Genomic DNA, 19045 nt, shown 5'->3' on the forward strand with positions numbered 1-19045 from the left:
GGAAGACTTGGAGAGGAAGGACAAGCTGGAGAAACTGAGACTTTATGGAGTTGGCTCTCAATCTTCACGTGGAGCCACAGGGCTCCAGGAATTTCTCCCAGACCCTTCTGGTTTAACCCAGATTAAACAGAATTCTTTAGGGTACTGAGCACTCATTGTGCTCGCTTTCACTCAAGAGTAAGGGGAAAGACCTAAAACAAAACACAGCGTGATTCTGTATGACTCTGTATGATATACTGTGTGAACGGGTGGCTGGTGTTGACAAAATTGGGGGAAGAAGACGTAATGGGAGATAGGACTGGAAAGCTACGTAAGAATCCAATAGTGAAAACTCTTAGATTTTACTCTGTTAGAAATGGGAGCCAATAATGTTTGTGGATTCGATCAACTCATAGAGTGCACAACACCAAGAGTGAACCCTCATGTAAACTATGGACTCGGTGATTATGATGTGTGAGTTTATCTGTCAATTGTAACAAACGTATCTCTCTGGTAGGGTATGTTCATACTGGGGAGGCTGTGCATGTGTGGGAACCGGGGCTATATGGGAAATCTCTGTACCTTCAGCTCAATTCTGCCGTGAACCTAAAACTGCTCTAAAACAATAAAGTCTTAAACCCATCAACAACAAAACCCAATGCCAAGTGAGGTTTTCCCATTCTCTGTTGGCATGCTCACATTATTGAAAAGGTTCAGGAATGTTTTTCTGAGTCAACAAATATTTTAAAGCATTTATTATGTGCAATGCATGATGCTAGGTATTGCTGGGCACTCATAACTGCTTTAGTCGTAGCCTGTACTCAGTGTCCTTAGGGAGACAGATGTATATTAACTTTTACATAAACTTGATTTTGTTAAGAGGTTAAATCAAAATACAAAGAGAATATAGGAGACAGGAAAGTGAATTTCAATGGTAGGCACCCAGAAAGCCATCTTAGTGATGTGTTAGTAAAAAATATAAAACATCATGTTTGAACAGGCAGGTCTGAGGGAGTTGGTGGGTGAGGGTATAGAGGATAGTTGGTTGTATGTATGATGCTGGTTTAAAAGTAATTGCGATTTTTGTCATTAGAATAATAGTTCTATTCAGGAGCCAGGAAAACTAGGTTCTAGCCTTATCTCTATAATCCTTACCAGTTGTATGACTTTAGGCAAGTGACCGAATCTGAGACTCTTTCTTTACCTGTAAAATATTAGGTGATTAAGAAGTTAATCTTAACTGAGAGGTTTGTTGGGAGGATTTTAGGTCAGTATCTGGCACATTAAAGGTTCTCAGTAAATACTCCAAATAAAGTGTGTGTGCATGTGTGTTTTGTGCGTGTTTGTGCATGTGTGTGCCTGTGTGTGAATGCTCATGTACGTTAGGAGCGTATCTGTTGGTGGGCAGGAATTCAGGGAGCAGAGGTGGGGAGGGCTGTGGCTGACTGTGTATGGGTGGGTGGTGTTGACAAAATGGGGGGAAGAAGAAGTAATGGGAGATACGACGGGAAAGCAACATAAGAATCCGTTAGTGGAAACTCAGCTTTTACTCCGTTGGAAATGGGAGCCAATAATGTTTGTGGATTTGATAATTAGAAAGTCCCCTCAGGTCCTGGAAAACATGACCAGACCCTGTGCTTATAGACACATGTGTTTGTTATACCTCTCCTCAGTGCCACTCCCTGGAGTTGTTCCCCCATCCCATCCTCTTCTCCCTTTTTTGAAGGCAATCTATCCCACATGTTTTGAGGCCTGGAGAACAAAGGTGATGTGAGGTTTAAGAAAAAAGCCCAAAAGAAATTTCTCACCCAGTTGCATACTCCAAACCAGCTTTCCTGGGTTTGCTCACACAAACTCCAAAAAAGTGATGGAGTTAGGGGAGAGGTTTACAAGGTCAGAAGAAAACATCAAACCACATGAGACTTGATTCACTTCCATGGAACTGGTTTTTCTGCCCTGCTACAATATCCTGTAAAATTGTAAATAAAGCATTGGAACTAATAAATCAATCACAAAGGGACCTTACTGCTGCCAGCCCATCCTCTGGAGAATGAAATCCTGAGGGCAGATTTAGGGAATTGAAATCAGAATCTGTGCAGTTGCCAAAGTGCCCTGCCTTGGCCTGCCAAGTTAAATGTGAACTTTTGTGAACTTTCTTTGCAGCAGTTAGAATCAGCTTCCTTTGTGCAATGCATTTCCAATTTATGGCATTATTGAAGATAGGGTTTTAAGGAAATACACCAGGCCAGTGCATTTATTTGGCCCATGAAGCTTAATTGCCAATGTTAAATCTATGGCCCTGGCAATCTTCTGTGATTAAAAAGCTGCTGGGAGCTCAATCTGGGGGCACTCTTCTTTATTACTGTTCTTCTCAAGAAAGTCGAAGTAGTCACCCTATTGTGGGAGTTAAAAGCCCAAGTCAATTATTAATAGCATGATTACATTTGTTTTCTTTCTGAATTAACCCATGTGACCTGTGGCATTTGCACCTTGTGTTAACCATTAGACACACAAATGAGCCCTGTATTTATTTGGGTGGCGGAGTTCGAATGCCTGTTGTTTACTTTATAGTGAGGGAACTGTGCAATCAGTAGGACTTTTCCAGGAAGAGAAACAAGGGTCCCGCCTTCTATCCTCTGGTTTGAGGAAGCAGCTCTGTTCGCCTCTCTTTGCTCCCTTACTCAGGCTGCTCACAGCAGAGCCTTTCAGTGTCTGATATAAAAGTCCCTTTGATTGTGCAGTGGCCACAGGGTCTGGCTGCGGGTCCGGGTGGCTTGCAGGCGCATCGCTAACCAAATCTAGATCCAGCAGAGGCGGCTTCACACTTCTCATGGTTTCATGCATCTTTTTTTGTGTGTGAAATATCTACTTTTCTTACAGCAAATATTATGTATTTCACTCTTTGAACTCTTTCCATGCTTAATGGAGGTGGCGGCAGGGTGGTTTGTAGAAGTGCTCTTGCCAAGTTATTAGGTTTAGATAAAGTCATCTCAGGTTTGAGCAAGAAAATGAAAGGCTCTGATTATCAGATTCTCTGCAACTCCTCTTCCTGCCAGAAACAATGTTGAGTCTGGCCCCCTCTCTCCCAGCTGCTTTCATTGCATTGCCTGAAATGGTATTTTTTAACTGTTTCTGCTGCCAGTTAAAAAAGGCATTAGAGGAGGGGAAGGGGGGTGGTTGGGTGGCATGCTTAGTTCATAATTGTCTGGTTTGGCAAAGAATCTTGTAAGGAGAATTGGGTGGGGAATTATGATGGTGTGTGTGTGTGTGTGTATGTGTGTGTGTTTATATGTGTGTGTGTGTGTGTGTTTGTGTGTGTATTTGTGTGGGAGAGGAGTTAGTTTAAGGACTTTGTTTTATTTAATTGCTTCAAATTGCTTTGGGTTGTTATTTAGTTTCTTTTGAGATTTACACAACATTAAATGAGGATGTGGCTTTTAAAAATGTTTATTGAAAAGGAGCCTGTCTTAATCCATTCAGGCTACTAGCACAGAGTGCCATAACCTAGGTAGCTGGTGAACAATAGAAACTTATTTCAGACAGCTCTCGAGGCTGAGAAGTCAAAGGTCATGCTTCGGGCAGGTTCCACGCCTGGTGAGGTCCTGCTTCCTGGTTCACTTCTACAAACTGCCACGCCTCCACCTCCATTAAGTATAGAAAGAGTTGAAAGAGTAAAACATACATAATATTTTCTGTAAGAAAAGTAGATATTTAGCTTCCTCTTTCACAGATGGTTGTCCTCACATGAGGGAAGGGTAATGGAGCTCTCTGGGGTCTATCTTTTACTGTGGCACTAATCTCATTCATGAAGGCCTCACCCTCACAATCTCATCACCTTTCCAAGGCCCCACCTTCAGCTGTAATCATGAAAGGAACAGGTTCCAACATATGATCTTTGGGGGTACACAAATATTCAGTGTATAGCATTCTGCCTCTGCCCCCTCAAAATTCATGTTCTTCCCTCATGGAAAACACATTCATCTCATCCCTACAGTCCCCAAAATCTTGACTTGCTCCAGAATTACCTAAAAAAAATATAAAGTCCAAAGTCTCATCTAAATATCACTTAAATCAGATATGGATAAGACTCATCTTGAGGTGAATTCCTCTCCAGCTGTGACCCGGTGAACCCAAACAAGTCACGTGCTTTCAAAATACAATGGTGGGCCAGGCACGGGATAGACATTCCCCCTGCAAAAGGGAGAAACAGGAAAGAAGAAGGGAGTGAAAGATCCCATTAAGACGAAAACCCGATGGAATAAACGACATTAAACTGTAAGGCTTGAGAACAACCTTTTGCCTCCAGGTCCGCTGGGGCTGGGGTCTTGCCTCTGCACTTCCCACAGGTCGGAGACTCAAGTCTGTGCCTCTCCCAAAGAGGGAGGATTTTATATGTCCATCTTGTATGTATTCCTGGACTGCCAATTTTTTTTTTTTTTTTTTTTTTGGATACACAGTCTTGCTCTGTCACCCAGGCTGGAAGGCTGGAGTATAGTGGTGTGATCTTGGCTCACTGCAACCTCTGCCTCCTGAGTTCAAGCAATTCTCATGCCACAGCCTCCCGAGTAGCTGGGATTACAGACATGCACCACCACTCCTGTCTAAGTTTTGTATTTTTAGTAGAGACAGGGTTTCATCATGTTGGCCAGGCTGGTCTCGAGCTCCTGACCTCAAGTGATCTGCTCACTTTGGCCTCCCAAAGCTGGGCTTACAGGTGTGAGCCATCATGCCCAGCCCTGGAATGCCTATTTGCCATCTTCCCATGGATGTCTGGTAGGCATCTGACACTTAACCTACCCAAAACCCAACTCATGGTCTTGCCCAGGGCAAACTGGATTCTCTCCTAGTTGTCCTATTTCAATAAATGGCAGATCCAGCTTCCAGTTGTTCAGGCCAATTACTTTAGCATCATCTTGAAGTCTCTTTTTCTTTCAAACTCCACATGCTAACCATCAGCTCTACCTTTAGAATGCATTCTGAATCCGACTCCATCTCTTCCTGTCTCTGCCACTGCTCTCCTGCTCCCAGCCCCTGCCATCTTTGCCTAGACTACTGCAATAGCATCTACCTGGTCTCCCTGCTGTGTCCTTGGCCCGCTCCCTGTGGTCTCTTCTAAACAGCCAGAGGTTTTAAAAGGTCAGCCAAATCCTGCCATTCTCTGCTCCAAACCTTCCAATGGCTTCCAGAATCTCTCCGAATAAAACCAGAAGCTCTTTCTACTGCCTTGCAACCATACCTGATTATCCTCTTGCCTTCTTGATCTCATCTCCTGTTCTCCCCTCCACTCTGGCCTCTTTGCTGCTTTTTTTTTTCTTTTGAGACAGAGTCCCACTCTATTGCAGGCCTGCACCACACCTCCTGGCTAATTTTTGTATTTTTAGTAGAGATGGGGGTTTTACCATGTTGGTCAGGCTGGTCTCGAGCTCCTGACCTCAAGTGATCTGCCTATCTCGGCCTCTCAAAGCGCTGGGATTATAGGTGTGAGCCACTGCGCCGGCCACTTTGCTGTTTCCTAAACATCTTGGCTGTGCCTCTGCCTCAAGTCTCACTTTATACCTTGTGTTCATCTTCCTGGAATGCACTTTCTCCAGTGATTCAAAGTCACCTAGAGGACTTCCTGGAACACCCTATCCAAAACAGGGGCTCTCTGTCATGCTCTGTCCCCTACTCTTCTTAAATTCCTTCTTGGTACTTTACATTTCCTACATCTATGTTGACTTGCTATATTATTTCACCACCCGTTTGAATAAAAGCTCTATGAATGCAGGCAGTTTTTAAAATTTGCTTTCCCTGGAACTGTGCCTAGCACATAGTAGGTACTCATCAAATACTAGTTGAATAGACTCCATGAGGTCCACAGAGAAACACCTGGAATGGCATTACAGGCTGATGACTCCTGAGGCAGCTGTCAGAGTCTAAGAAATGAGTGAGATCAAGGAACATAAGCATAGAGTGAACTCATGTAAATTAAGTACTTCTCTATTTCCTTCAGTGAATAGTTCAGCAGTTTTGTTTTATTTTCTCAAAAGAATGAGTTGGCCAGGCATGGTAGCTCATGCCTGTAATCCCAGTACATTAGGAGGCTGAGGTGGATGGATCACCCAAGGTCAGGAGTTCGAGACCAGCCAGGCCAACATGGTGAACCCCCCCATATCTACTAAAAATACAAAAATTAGCTGGGTGTGGTGGCGCACACCTGTAATCCCAGCTACTGGGGAGGCTGAGGCAGGAGAATAATTTGAACCTGGGAGGTGGAGGTGGTAGTGAGCCAAGATGGTGTCACTGCATTCCATCTTGGATGACAGAGTGAGACTCTATCTAAAAAAAAAAAAAAAAAAAAGAGAATGAGTTAACTTCAGTGGCTCATCAAGTCAGTGCTTTCTTATAGTAGGTCAATAACTCATGCCACTTAACATTATCTCTCTGTGTGTAAAATGCTAACAAGCTTTCCCAATTCCCAACTGTGTCCCAGTGAACAACCGTTTCATATTTTAGCTTGGTTAGAGACATACAATCAACCTTACTGCTGGCTACAATCCTAATATGACCTATGCTCTTCAATCGAGAGGCTGACAATCTGTTCTAGACACCACAAAGAAGAGCCAATATTCTCATGAAGTTCCAAACACTGTTTTGCAATTTTGGTTTACGATCTCTCATTTGCATTTCACATTTGTTGGGGATTCCCATGCTCTTTAAGGCAATCACAGCAATAACAATTTTTAAAACCCTTGAAGATTATTTCAGAAAACCAATGATTAAACCTCTTATTAGGAGATCTTGGATGTATGGAAATCATATATGTATTTATACCTAAAAGCTGAAGATGGTGAATTCAATATACTAATCTAAGTTAGCTTTCTCCCCAAACTCAAATAAAATTATAGCAAAAACTTTTTTTTAAAAAAAGCATAAAGTCATGAGGACAGGGAGAACAAGAGAGGAGACAGCAGTAACATACTTTTGAAAGCTGGATAAGAGGTGGATGCATAGTAACTGACTCAGTGGATCCGAAGAAGCCATAGCTCAAACTGCCAGTGAGAACAGAGGCTAACTCGCCTGCCCAGAAGTTATGGGTACTTCTGGGATTGTGGGTGGAGAGGGCCGGGGGGTGGGGTGGGGAGCACTAATATAAGAAGCAACTGAAATGAAAATTGTTTGAGACAATCAGTAGATCACTAGATCATTTTACCCCAGTCCACACCTCTGAGGGTTTATTTCTCAAATAGCTGGAAGACGTTTCGAGATTTATTATTATTAGTATTTTAAGAAAAAGGCATGCACACTTATCAATGTGTACTTGGGGAAAACCACAGATTGATTACCCCTGGAGGGTTCTTCTATGGAAAAAACAGGGGATCTCTCTGTTTTGGGGAGACACCAGGTAGATGGGCACCCTGTCCAACATAGGGGGATTGACTGCATGCAATTTGAGCATTGATGGTACAGATTACCCCCAAAATTGGCAGGAGAAGCTTTAAGCAAGGGCCAAATGATAAAGGAAAAATAAACAAAATTAGATCCCAGTGAGTGAGCCTCTGCAACCAGCAGGGGCCTGGGTCTTGACAAGGCGATATTCACAATGTCTTCAAGCAGCAAGGGCACTAGCAAATCAGAAAGATGCCAGATATAAACAATTGTCAAGGCCATACCCAGACCTGCACTGTGTGGTTGTGCAGGCTGCTTACTGCACAACTGTAGGCAGCAGTCCTCGCCAAATCAGAGCATATAAGCTGAACGTTCATTCTAGGCTTAGGTGATTTGTCCTTACTTCTGATTTGACTTGAATTTCTTACAGGTAGGGCCTAGGATATTCTTAGGATTACATCTTTCGTGACTGGTTATTTCGAGATTGGGAACACATGACCCAGAGCATGGTCACCCTGCTAGTCCCATTTTCCTCCCCCGACATTTCATTTTAGTCAATTGATTTTGGACTCATAATTGTCAATGAAATAAGCACAAGAAGCAGTTCCTGGTGAGGAAAGAAAGATAAATATTCCAAGCCCGTCTCCAAATCAGTGTAGTAGAAAATCAATGTTAATTGAAAACAGTTTAACTCAGCAGAACTCACAAATACAAATTTTTTTCTGAAGTGTTTGCTAAAGTAATTATTCCAACATTTATCCTAGGTTCTTAAAAGCAAGGTCATTTGCACATGAGTGATCTAACTTGCAACTTTCCATTGTTTGACGGGACGAGGGGAGGAAGAAGAGAGAGGGGTGGACCTAGAATTCTCATGTAAAAAGGCATCTAGCTCTTCCCTTCCTGACTACCTGAGCGCCTGCGCTGAACTGCTCACCTGATGTTAATGAGCATCGGGCTTCTTTGAGAAAATGCCAGACTTCAATTAACAGGGCTGATTGATTTAGCTGAAGTCTGAATTTAGGCAAAGGTTAAAAGAAGTCACAGTTGGTAACCTACTGCCTGATAGAACTTTTCAGTCTTCTGGAATCTTGCATTGCAATTGTGTCTTCTTCATTTATTGCCACTGAGTGATCCAGAAAGTTAATTTGCTCATTTCTATAAACAGTGGGGTTGTAAATCATTCACGAGTTCCCTCTCTGGTCTTCATGGAAGTACAGAGGGAAACGCTTTTAGGTTGGTGGCCTCTCCTTTCTGTCATTTGCGACCACCTGGATTTCCACAGAGGTTTTGCTCTCTTGGGTCTCTTGTGCTCTGAGTGCCTGCTTTTGGGCCGCGTTCAAACCAGGTTTGATGCTGCTACCTGCTGTTTCTTTAGGTGGAGCAGTGGGTGTGGTTGCAAACAAAAATAATTTCATCCTGATGAACCAGATGGTTGAGACTGGTGTCAGCAGGGCGGGTCCCTGCTTGCTCTTACCCAAGCCCAAGGTAAGAGCCTGGAGTCACACTCTTTATCTCTGGCTCCTGACCTGGGGTCAGCGCACCAATAAATCTGGCTATTTTGGACATGCCTCATGATGTGTCTGGATGCTGGACTGTGGGATGTGGTTCTAGAAAAAGCAGATGTTGGTCATCACCTGGCAGTGACTGAGGCTCAATTTTTTCTCTTGGAAAAATCTGAAGGGGTTGTGGGATTCAATCCCTGGCGAGTTTAAAAAGACTTCCCTGTGACAGATGACCTTTTGAGTACTCATGTGAATTTTCACAGGCTGATATTTTTACTCTCATACTCTCATTAACCTCCAGGATAGCTCCTATCCTTCTTCCAATGCTGCTGTGCTCTGCAATTATGCGTGTGGTTGAGGCAACTGCTGGGGGCCAACAGGTGTGAGAGGCCCGTCTGCTGGTCTGCAAGTCCCTCCCACTTGTCCAGGCCCCTGGCCTTGGCTTTCAGGGAAGCTCTCACCTGGCTGGGCACGTGTGACCCTGGTGAAAGAATTACAGAGTAGCTCCCACAAATTCCCAGTAACCCAGGCCTAGACATTCAAATTCAGTTGCAAACACAGTTCTTTTTTTTTTTTTTTTTTTTTTGAGACGGAGTTTCGCTCTTGTTACCCAGGCTGGAGTGCAATGGCGCGATCTCGGCCCACCGCAACCTCCGCCTCCTGGGTTCAGGCAATTCTCCTGCCTCTGCCTCCCTAGTAGCTGGGACTACAGGCGTGCGCCACCATGCCCAGCTAATTTTTGTATTCTTAGTAGAGACGGGGTTTCACCATGTTGACCAGGATGGTCTCGATCTCTTGATCTCATGATCCACCCGCCTCGGCCTCCCAAAGTGCTGGGATTACAGGCGTGAGCCACCGCGCCCGGCTGCAAACACAGTTCTAAGACAATAAACAAATGTCTTGTGTGTCTCTACCACACACCAGCCTGGGTGGATTTCCCAAGCATTTACCCTGGAAGGAATCTTTCTCCAGGCATGCTAAGCCTTATCTATTCTGGAAACCTGGCTGTCAGTTCCATTCAATGCATGTAAAACCGCTCCTACGAAAAGGGCCTGCATCAGACAGATACTAGCTTCTCTCTTCTGCTTCCTAGCTGTGAATCTTGGAAGAATTACTTAAACTTTCTGAGCTCCTTACTTATTTCATGGGGCTAATAGCACCTATCCTGTAGGGTTGAGTTGCTGGGAGAATTAAATGAGATAGTATGTCAAGTGCCGGTGAAGAGAAGCATTTCAATACTTGGAAAAGCTGTAGCTTCTATTTAATGTGTGCTATCAGTGGACTAACCAGGCACTGGGGTACACCCAGGAAAAGGCACAGCACAGCTTATGGCCCAGTGGGGAAGTCGGACCCATGACATTGTTTCACGTGTCATTAGGGTTTGGGGAGCAGAACCCCAGAGGTACCGCAGATGGTGCTAGAGGAGCTCACTCGAGTCCGGCTGAAATCTGGTACTACTTGAATTTCTTCATTTGTTTTGTAATTGCCTGATAGTAATGTGTTTTCTGGCCACAGTTGGAGTCCTGGGTGTAACTGGGTGGGGCAGATGAGGCCAAAGGCCAGGTGCAGCCTGGGGAAGAGGTGTGGGGGTGAGGTAGGGTGTGGTGTACAGGGCCCTGCCCTACTATAAGCAGCCTACAGGGATGCTACTTCCTGGAGAGGCAAGACCTTGTTATCAACATGGGCCAAGATGGGCCATGACACTACTTAATCTCTCTTTATCTAGCCAGGGCTGACGAGAGAGTCTGCAGTGCGAGATGCCTGCAATTGCACCAGGAGCTGAGCAGCTCTTGCTCCTCTTTCTCCTTGCACTCAGGCTGATTGTAGGGCCTCTTGGTGGTGGTAGTCATAGAAACCAGCTTGCACTCACAGCCACTCTTCATGGGCATCTTTTACCTCTAGTTGTTTTTGTGGTGGCTCAAGCTGTTCGTGACCCTAACCTCTCAGGAAACCTCAAACTCTGCTCCCATTGAAATGGGTGGGCAACATGGATGTGATGGATTTCATCAGATCTTCAGCCATTCTTGGGTTCAACAATAAACTCACCAGCCTGGCCCTGGAAGCGGTCCACACGTGGCCCTTACAAGCTTCTTGTTATATCTCTCCAGATATCTGTGCATGTCTATTCTCTTCAGCCACTGTGCCTTTGTTCTTTCTGTCTGAAATGCTCTCCATCCCCTCTGATTGGATGTATGCCATCTTTTGGCAAATTTTGGGCACCTCTCTCAAAATACATGCGTAGTCTTTGCTTATAGTTTGTGAGCATTCATCCCTTCCCTTCCGCGAGAGGGTCAGCTAAGTGAGCTGGCGGCGAGGACTATGCCTTGCTCCCTGTTGTATTTCCTGTTCCTTACACATGGTGCGTGCTCAATAATTACTTGTTGAATGGAAGATATTAACAGAACATGGTTAAACACACACAGTGCACCAGATGGTGACTGGAAGGGAAGGGAGTCTAAAGCCTTAGTCTCAGGTTTCCTGAGTCTTCCAGATGTACCTGGATCTTAGATTACAAATATTAAACTCATTTTGAGCCTTCAGAGTGTTTAAACAAGAACTTGCCTGTGGTTTGGCTAAATTAACATTAGAAATGGATAGTGAGCAATAGAAAATATGGTAGCTGTGGGTAGCTGTGATTAGTAACATTCTCTGTTGAAGGACAGGTGCTGGGTATCTGGGGTTTTCGCAGGTACTTTATATGGCACATAGAGGTAAGTTTTGTTCAGACAGCTCCTCCTACCCAACTGGTGGTCCTACAAATATCTTGGATGAATTAGTGAAACTCATCACCATTCAATTCAAAGACCAAGAAAAACGTCACAGGATGGGTTTGAAATTTAACTCTGTATGAGACTAGACTAGTCAGCTATTACCGTGATGATGCTGTGTAACAAACAACCTCAAAGTCCCAGTAGGCTTCAGTAACAAATGTGCATTGTTTGTTCGTGTGTTCATCAGTGGCTGTGGGTTATGTGCAGTGGCTCAGGGCTGCCTCTGTCTGTCTTCCTATTCTGAGATCCAGGCTGCAGGGATACCCCCATCAGCAAACAATGTTCTCATGTTAGAGAGAAGGAGTTCAAGAGAGCTGGCAGATATTTGCAACACCTCTTCAAGGCATCACTTGAAACTGGCATGTTGTCATCTCTGCCCACATTTTATGGGCCAAAGTATTTTACATAGTCAGGTCCTAAATCAATGGGGCAGGGAAGACGGGAGTGAGAAGGGAGAGGGAGTATTTGTAAAATGATAATTCAATCTACTACAAAGACATTTAGAATATTTTATTCCTTCTATTGATAGAACTATGGATTCCTTGAAGAAAGAGCTCAGCTCCTTGTTTCTTCCCTGGTACATTATTGGCACCCTGTATGTATTTGTTGAATGAATGATTGGCCTCCCATGGCCCAGTTTAACTAAGTGTATAATTTTCGTGGAGAAAGTCCTTTTTTTGTAGAAACAGAGATCATATGGAGATTGTAGATCACTGGAAGTTCCAATCCTAGTCAAGTCAAATCAATGCTTGCTGCTGTCCCCTGTGGTGGGGCTGTCAGGAGAGCAGGCTCTGCAACCAGAGTCATCCTCAGGAAAACCTGTGGGTGCACAGATGTAAAGAGGTGGTTTAGGTGGCTCCCTACCCACTGCCACACCCAGCACAGGCCCAGCAGTGGATGGAGAGTAAATAGGAGGTTTCATCTGGCAAGACTTCCACCACCTGGTAATGCAGGATGGGTGTGCCCTGCAGAGGGAAGCTTGTTACATAAGTTTAACCTTAACAAACTGGGTAGCTGCAGAGGGGATAGTTCTATGCCAGGAACCTGCTCCTTTTAAGACGAATTAAAACAGGATTCCTTCAACTAGTGCAGTGGTGAAGTCAAGACAGCTGGACTTTGGAATTGACCAGGAATGCCTTGGAGTCCCAGCTGTACCACTTGCTGTGTGACCTTAGCCAGACCACTGCACCTGCAGCCCTCTCAGCCTCAGTTTCCGTGACTATAAACTGGGCAGCATGAGAGTATTTACTTCAAGGGCTCCTATAGGAATTCAGTGAACTGATGCATTCAAAGTTCTCAATACAGTGCCCAGTATGCGGAGAACATAGTCATTGGAAGCTATGACTACTCTTCAACATCGTCTTAAACATATTGCCTGAATTTCAAATGTTATAAAAGCTGCATGACACAAATCCCCAGGAAAACATCTGCTTTTTAAGGCAGGGAATTCCTTTAGCTCTTCTTAGGAAGAGTGAGAGGCAAAAACATTACAAAGGGAGGCACAAAGGCAGAGTGCAGAAGAAAAGAAAGAAAGGGGACTGATTTTGAGGCGTTTTAAGAAAAGTTAGTGAGAATTGACTGGAAAAGGACTCTTGAGTTTTGAGAGTGGGTGGAGAGGACAAAGTTCAGAGCTCGTGTCGGGAATTGGGATTTAAGGGACCAGAACCAAGAGAGGGACTCCTTTGTGGGATACAGAAAACCAGAGGACACACTCAAACATACTCACTGGGAATAAACAAGAATTGAAGGCCTAGAAAGTTTAGAAATACCAATTTCATGGGTCCAGATGTGGTGGTGGTAAAGGTAGCCATATCCAAGGTCTAAACTTTAGAATAAATTGGCTGGGAGTGAGACCATGTCAGGTAGGAAAAGGGGTCCAGGGTGGTGGCCGTGAGCATCTTGGGACAGGCACACCTTGCCTAATAGGCTGGGGTGGGACATCTGTGTGAAGACGACAGCCTTGGGAGGAGCAGAGGCAGGGCGGATGGCATGAAGGTGACAACACCGCTTCAGCCATGCCAAGACTGAAGGGACTCTTGGGCGCTGCGCCAAGCCTTGGATTACAAGGACGTGAAGGTTCTCCTCCCTTTCAAAATGTCCCTTTTCTTAGGAACAACTGCCTTCCTGTTTTCTTGTATTTCTGCAAAAATAGGACAGCATAGAAAATGGACTACAAACCCCCAGAAAAAATAGACACTTTCACCCACTTGAAATGCATATAAAATAAAAGGCACTCTTTTTTTTTTTTCTTTTTTTTTTTTTTGAGACGGAGTTTCGCTCTTGTTACCCAGGCTGGAGTGCAATGGCGCGGTCTCCGCTCACCGCAACCTCCGCCTCCCGGGTTCAGGCAATTCTCCTGCCTCAGCCTCCTGAGTAGCTGGGATTACAGGCACGCGCCACCATGCCCACCTAATTTTTTGTATTTTTAGTAGAGACGGGGTTTCACCATGTTGACCAGGATGGTCTCGATCTGTTGACCTCGTGATCCACCCGCCTCAGCCTCCCAAAGTGCTGGGATTACAGGCTTGAGCCACCGCGCCCGGCTAAAAGGCACTCTTTTTGCAAAAAAGCTGTGGCTCTTCAGAACATTTTGGGTCACTCGCTTCGCTGCTCCTGCACCGTCTTACAGCGCGGAGTATGTCTGCCTTGTTCGTAGATGTGTGCTCCATGTCTAGCTCAGTGTCTGGCGCATAGGAGGCGCTTGATAAATATTTGTTAAATGAATAAATGGAAAATGCTGGAACATCTTAAATAACTTGTTAAGAGAATTTCAAAGTTCTTTTATATTAACAAATGTGAGAGTCCCCAAAGAACTAAACATTTGTGGCTCTGAGTGAAGGATGAGAGGCTGGGTTCTAGGAGGGACTGGGGGTAACTACAGTCTGTCTGGAGGACGGTGCACAGCTCTGTCCTGTGGCGGCATTATCCTTATCCTATGCCGAGATCAGTTCAGTCATAGAGACCCCAACCAAGGCGGCGCTGAAGGACTTAAGAAACAGACACAAAGATAGTGTGAAATAGTGGGAAACAGTGGGACATTAGGAGACTGACAGCATTTCCCAGCTAACAACCCAGAGCAGACTCTGACCCACATATTTATTCTTTGTTAACCAGTGATTATTTTTAAGAAGCAGGTATTTAGTGTTTTTTCATAGAATAAAGATAGACGAAATGGGCAGATAGTGTCTGTTCACTACTAAAATAAAAATAAGCTAGAAAGCACTCTTTGCAAGTTAGCGCCAGGGAAAAGGTTCTATATTCTGTGTTTTGGGAACTAGTTTAACTAGCGCATGACTGGTACATGTTGCTTACTGTTCTAGCAGATTTATGCCTGGGGATGGCTTGGTGTGCCTTAGCAAACATTGCCTCTTAGCATTGCCTCTTAGCAAACAACATATCCTCCATCACACAATTGTCAAGACCTTCTCCCAACAATCCTAGAGCTGGTCGTATTATGTGGTGTATCAGGATCCCAGTAAAGAACAGATGGCACTCTCATTCTGAGTAGATGGAGGAGGGTTTCATAAAGAGACTATTCACATGAGATGGGCGAGTTGTAGGGGAGCCTCTGGGGGCAAGGTGGAAGGCTGAGGGTGGCACCACAAGGCAGTAAAGGTAGTCATGTCCAAGGTTTAAACTCTAGAAGAAGTTGGCTGGGAGTGAGACCATGTCAGGGAGGAAAAGGGGTCCTGGATGGTGACTGTGAGCATCTTGGGACATATGTACCTCACCTAACAGGCTGGGGTGGGGCAGGTGTGTGAAGTCACCTTAGTCACACTATTCAGGTTCTCCAGACAGAACCAGTGGGATATATGAATATATGAAAGGTAGTGTATTAGGGAGCATTGGCTCACACTATTACAAGGGAAAGTCCCACGGAAGGCCACCTGCATGCTGGGGAAACAGAAGCTGGTAGTGGCGCAGTCCAAGTCCAAAAGCCTCCAAACCAGGGAAGCCAACAGTGCAGGCTTCAGTCTGCAGCAGAAGGCCCAAGAGCCCCCACCTTGAAGCTGTGGGTGCAGCTCCCAGATTCCAAAGGCCGGAGAACCTGGAGCCTGATGTCCAAGAGCAGGAGGAGCAGAAGCAAGCTTCTAGTGTGGGAAGAAGAAAGAGAGCCAGAGGCCTCAGCACGCAAAGCTCCCCCAGCTGCTTCTGCATGCTTTGTGCCAGCCACACTGGCTGCCAATTGGATGATGCCCACCCACCTCGATTGTGGGTTCTTCCCCTTCCAGTCCACTGACTCACGTGTCAATCTCTTCTGGCAACACCCTCACAGACACACCCAGAAACAAGACTTTACCAGCTATCTAGACATCATTCAGTACAGCCCAGTTGACACCTAATACTAGCCATCACACACCCTTAAGACTGAAAGGACAAGAAGAGCGTGCAGGTGGGAGCCTTTGAAGGGAGAGCTGTGTAAAGAGGCTGGGCCTTCAGTGGAAGAACTCAGCCATTCTATAGCAACCCTGGGAAGGAAGCTGAGTGAGGGACGCCCTGACCTAACACTGACATCCCTCTATCTCCTGCAGTGCTCCCTGTGGGCTGAACCTAACTGGAAGGCAGGGGCTGTGGAGTCTATTCAGGTAATTCTTTCGGGGAAGGCTCCTGGGGTATAGAGTGAGCTGGGGATGGTGGAGAATGGATATAAAAATGTGTGTGGGTTGGGGGCTCTTAAATGAGCCTGGGGAAAATCAAATGGGAGGTGGAGTCTTCAAGTTCCTAGGTGTGCTCACTGCTTAAGGCACTGCAGGGGGTTTTTGGTGGAGTCCAGCTTCTTGGGTCAATGTGGGGTCACGTGAGCTGAAAATGAGAAAGCATGGAAGCATCATGAAACGCAGGGATGAAACTGACACAAGGTGGGGCATGGGTGGGGCCAGGGAAGTCAGCTTGGGTGTTGCCCTTTTAATCTTTATTAATGACCTATAAGATCTAAACACCTTGTTGAAATTGACCAAGGTCACCTAATGACAAGGTGTTACAAACTGGCAAAGAAGAATGAATGAAAGACTTGCTAGTGACAAACGCTCCTAGATTTAAAGGCATGATCTGGCCCAACGAGAGTTAGCAATCGAGGGCAGCATGATTCAAAGCACACACAGCCACTAGGAGGTGGAACACAGGAAAGGCCCGACGTGAGCAACCTTGGCTAAGTTAGAGTGAAACAGTCCACAGGAAATGCCAACCTAATATTTTCGCACCAACCTAATACTTTAGCTTTGAATAAAAATGAAATTGGCTGGGCACGGTGGCTCACACTTGTAATCCCAGCACTTTGGGAGGCTGAGGTGGGTGGATCACCTGAGGTCAGGAGTTTGAGACCAGCCTGACCAACATGGTAAAATCTTGTCTCTACTAAAAATACAAAAATTAGCCAGGCGTAGTGGCAGACACCTGTAATCTCAGCTACTTGGTAGGCTGAGCAGGGAGAATCGCTTGAATCCCGGAGACGAAGTTTACGTGAACCCAGAAGCACCACTGCACTCCCGCCTGGGCAACAAGAGCAAAACTCCATCTCAAAATTTAAAAAGTGCCTAACACACTGAAGCTGCCAGAGAGTTACATGGACTCCAAGAATGTCAACCATGTCTCCCTTCTTCATGGCTGACTTTGGACCAGGCCATTATCATTTCTCCACAAAACCTTCCCAATAGCTTCCTACCTTTTCTTCCTACTTCACTCTACCTCCCCGCCGTAGCCCCACTTGAAAGCCTATTCTCCATTCAGCAGCCACGTTATCCTTTTAAGACACAAGTCAAACATAGTCACAAGGACCCCTCCTCTTTTTCTCCTATCAGCCTTGCTTTGTCTTGCCTGAATCCCTCCACACCCCAATTTTAATGCAGTATCTTGAGTCACCTTCCCATAGCGTGAGATGCCTGCTCACAAATACTAGATTGATGGATGCTGATCTCCCTCTCGTAGCTCCTTCTGAGGCCTGGAATTAAACTCAATGTGCACAGCAGAGTTGCCAAAAGGATCTCTTAGAACCTCCAGATGTCTGCATCTTGGTGACCATGTGTAAAGAAGTCTAGGAAGGCTGGTAGATTTGCCGAGTTTAGAAAGACAGACATTCCTTAGGGCGTGCTCTGAAAACCCTAAGTAATGTGAGTGTCTCCTAAGGTGAGACATAATGAATTTTTATCTTTCTTGCAGGTCCTTAATTAGAGACTCCGTAACAGATGCATCACGTGAAATGGGACAGGAATTCCATTAAAGGAGGGAGTGAGGAGGAAACTCCTTGGCCAGAACACAATGTTCAACGAGTTTTATGTTTCAGTGATGTCTTTGTCGCTGAAGACTGTATCTATCATCCAGTAGCTTTTGGTGAAAAATGTTTTAAATAAACAGGAAGGCACTGTCCTCCTCAGGAACCATCAATCACTCTGGCAGTCAATCAGCAAAAACTTTCTGGGGTACCTATCATTCCCTGGCGTTGTGGAAATCACTTTCACATGCCTTATCTTTTTTATTATCCTCAGGTGGGTAGGACAGATGCCACTCTCTTTCAGGCAGGAAACTGAGAGGCTGAGTGGCATGAGATCACATAGCTTGCCAAGGCAGAGCTGGGGCTGGAACCCAGTTTCCTGATCATCTCTGCACCAGGTGGAGTCCCAGTGCCCCGTGCTCTCTGCCATCAGAGCCTCTTTTTTTCAAAACATGACTTGTGCTTTGAGGTTGCTGTAGATACCATCTTAAAGAGACTCACTCAACACAAAATCAACGATGGCAGGAAAAGCCTGGGGCAGCCACCACCTACTGCAGAGAGGAGAGAAAGACAGAGAGAGAGAGAACGGGAAGGAGGGAGGGAGGGCTCACCAACAGCTGCAGAAGAGAAATGACAGAGACCGTCTCCAGGGCTTGTCAGCTTTCAGGGGCTGTATCCTTCCCAGCTCCTTCCTAATCAGCACATCCTCTTCTAGACAGGCTTCCCACCACTCCTCTGCTCCCCTCTGCCTCTCTCTTAGAGAGCCTTTTAAAGCAGACCTTAAGCTAAATAAACACACAAGTGAAACAAACTAGGGCTGTGGCTGTGAAGGATGTAGTCATGGAGGTCAGTGGATTGGACAAGTGTGTGTGTTTGTGTGTGTCTGGTGTTTGTGTGTGTGTGTGTGTGTGTGTGTGGTGTGTGTGTGTGTGGTGTGTGTTTGTGTGTGGTGTGTGTTTTTTTTGTGTGTGGCGTTTGCGTGTGTGGTGTATGTGTGTAGTATGTATGTGGTGTGTGTGTTTTTGTGTGTGGTGTGTGTTTGTGGTGTGCTTGTGTGTGTGTGGTGTGTGTGTGATGTATGTGTGTTTGTGTGTGTGGTGTGTCTGTGTGTGTGGTGTGTTTGTGTATGTGTGGTGTGTTTGTGTGTGTGTGCGTGCTGTGTGTGTGATGTCTGTGTGTTTGTATGTGTGATGTCTGTGTGTCTGTGTGTGTGGTGT

General features: G+C 45.4%; 1 long non-coding RNA gene across 1 annotated transcript in view; it reads left to right on the forward strand.

The window, feature by feature from the left end:
* Positions 1-18793, forward strand: part of LOC141583982 (uncharacterized) — a 63842-nt gene extending 45049 nt beyond the window's left edge. The window contains exons 2-3 of the long non-coding RNA XR_012516819.1: positions 16153-16206; positions 17777-18793. This is a non-coding gene — a long non-coding RNA (uncharacterized LOC141583982). The remainder of the gene's footprint in view (positions 1-16152; positions 16207-17776) is intronic.
* The last annotated feature ends 252 nt before the right edge of the window (positions 18794-19045 follow it).

This window comes from Saimiri boliviensis, chromosome 3 (genome assembly GCF_048565385.1).
Source record: "Saimiri boliviensis isolate mSaiBol1 chromosome 3, mSaiBol1.pri, whole genome shotgun sequence".
NCBI lineage: Eukaryota > Metazoa > Chordata > Mammalia > Primates > Cebidae > Saimiri > Saimiri boliviensis.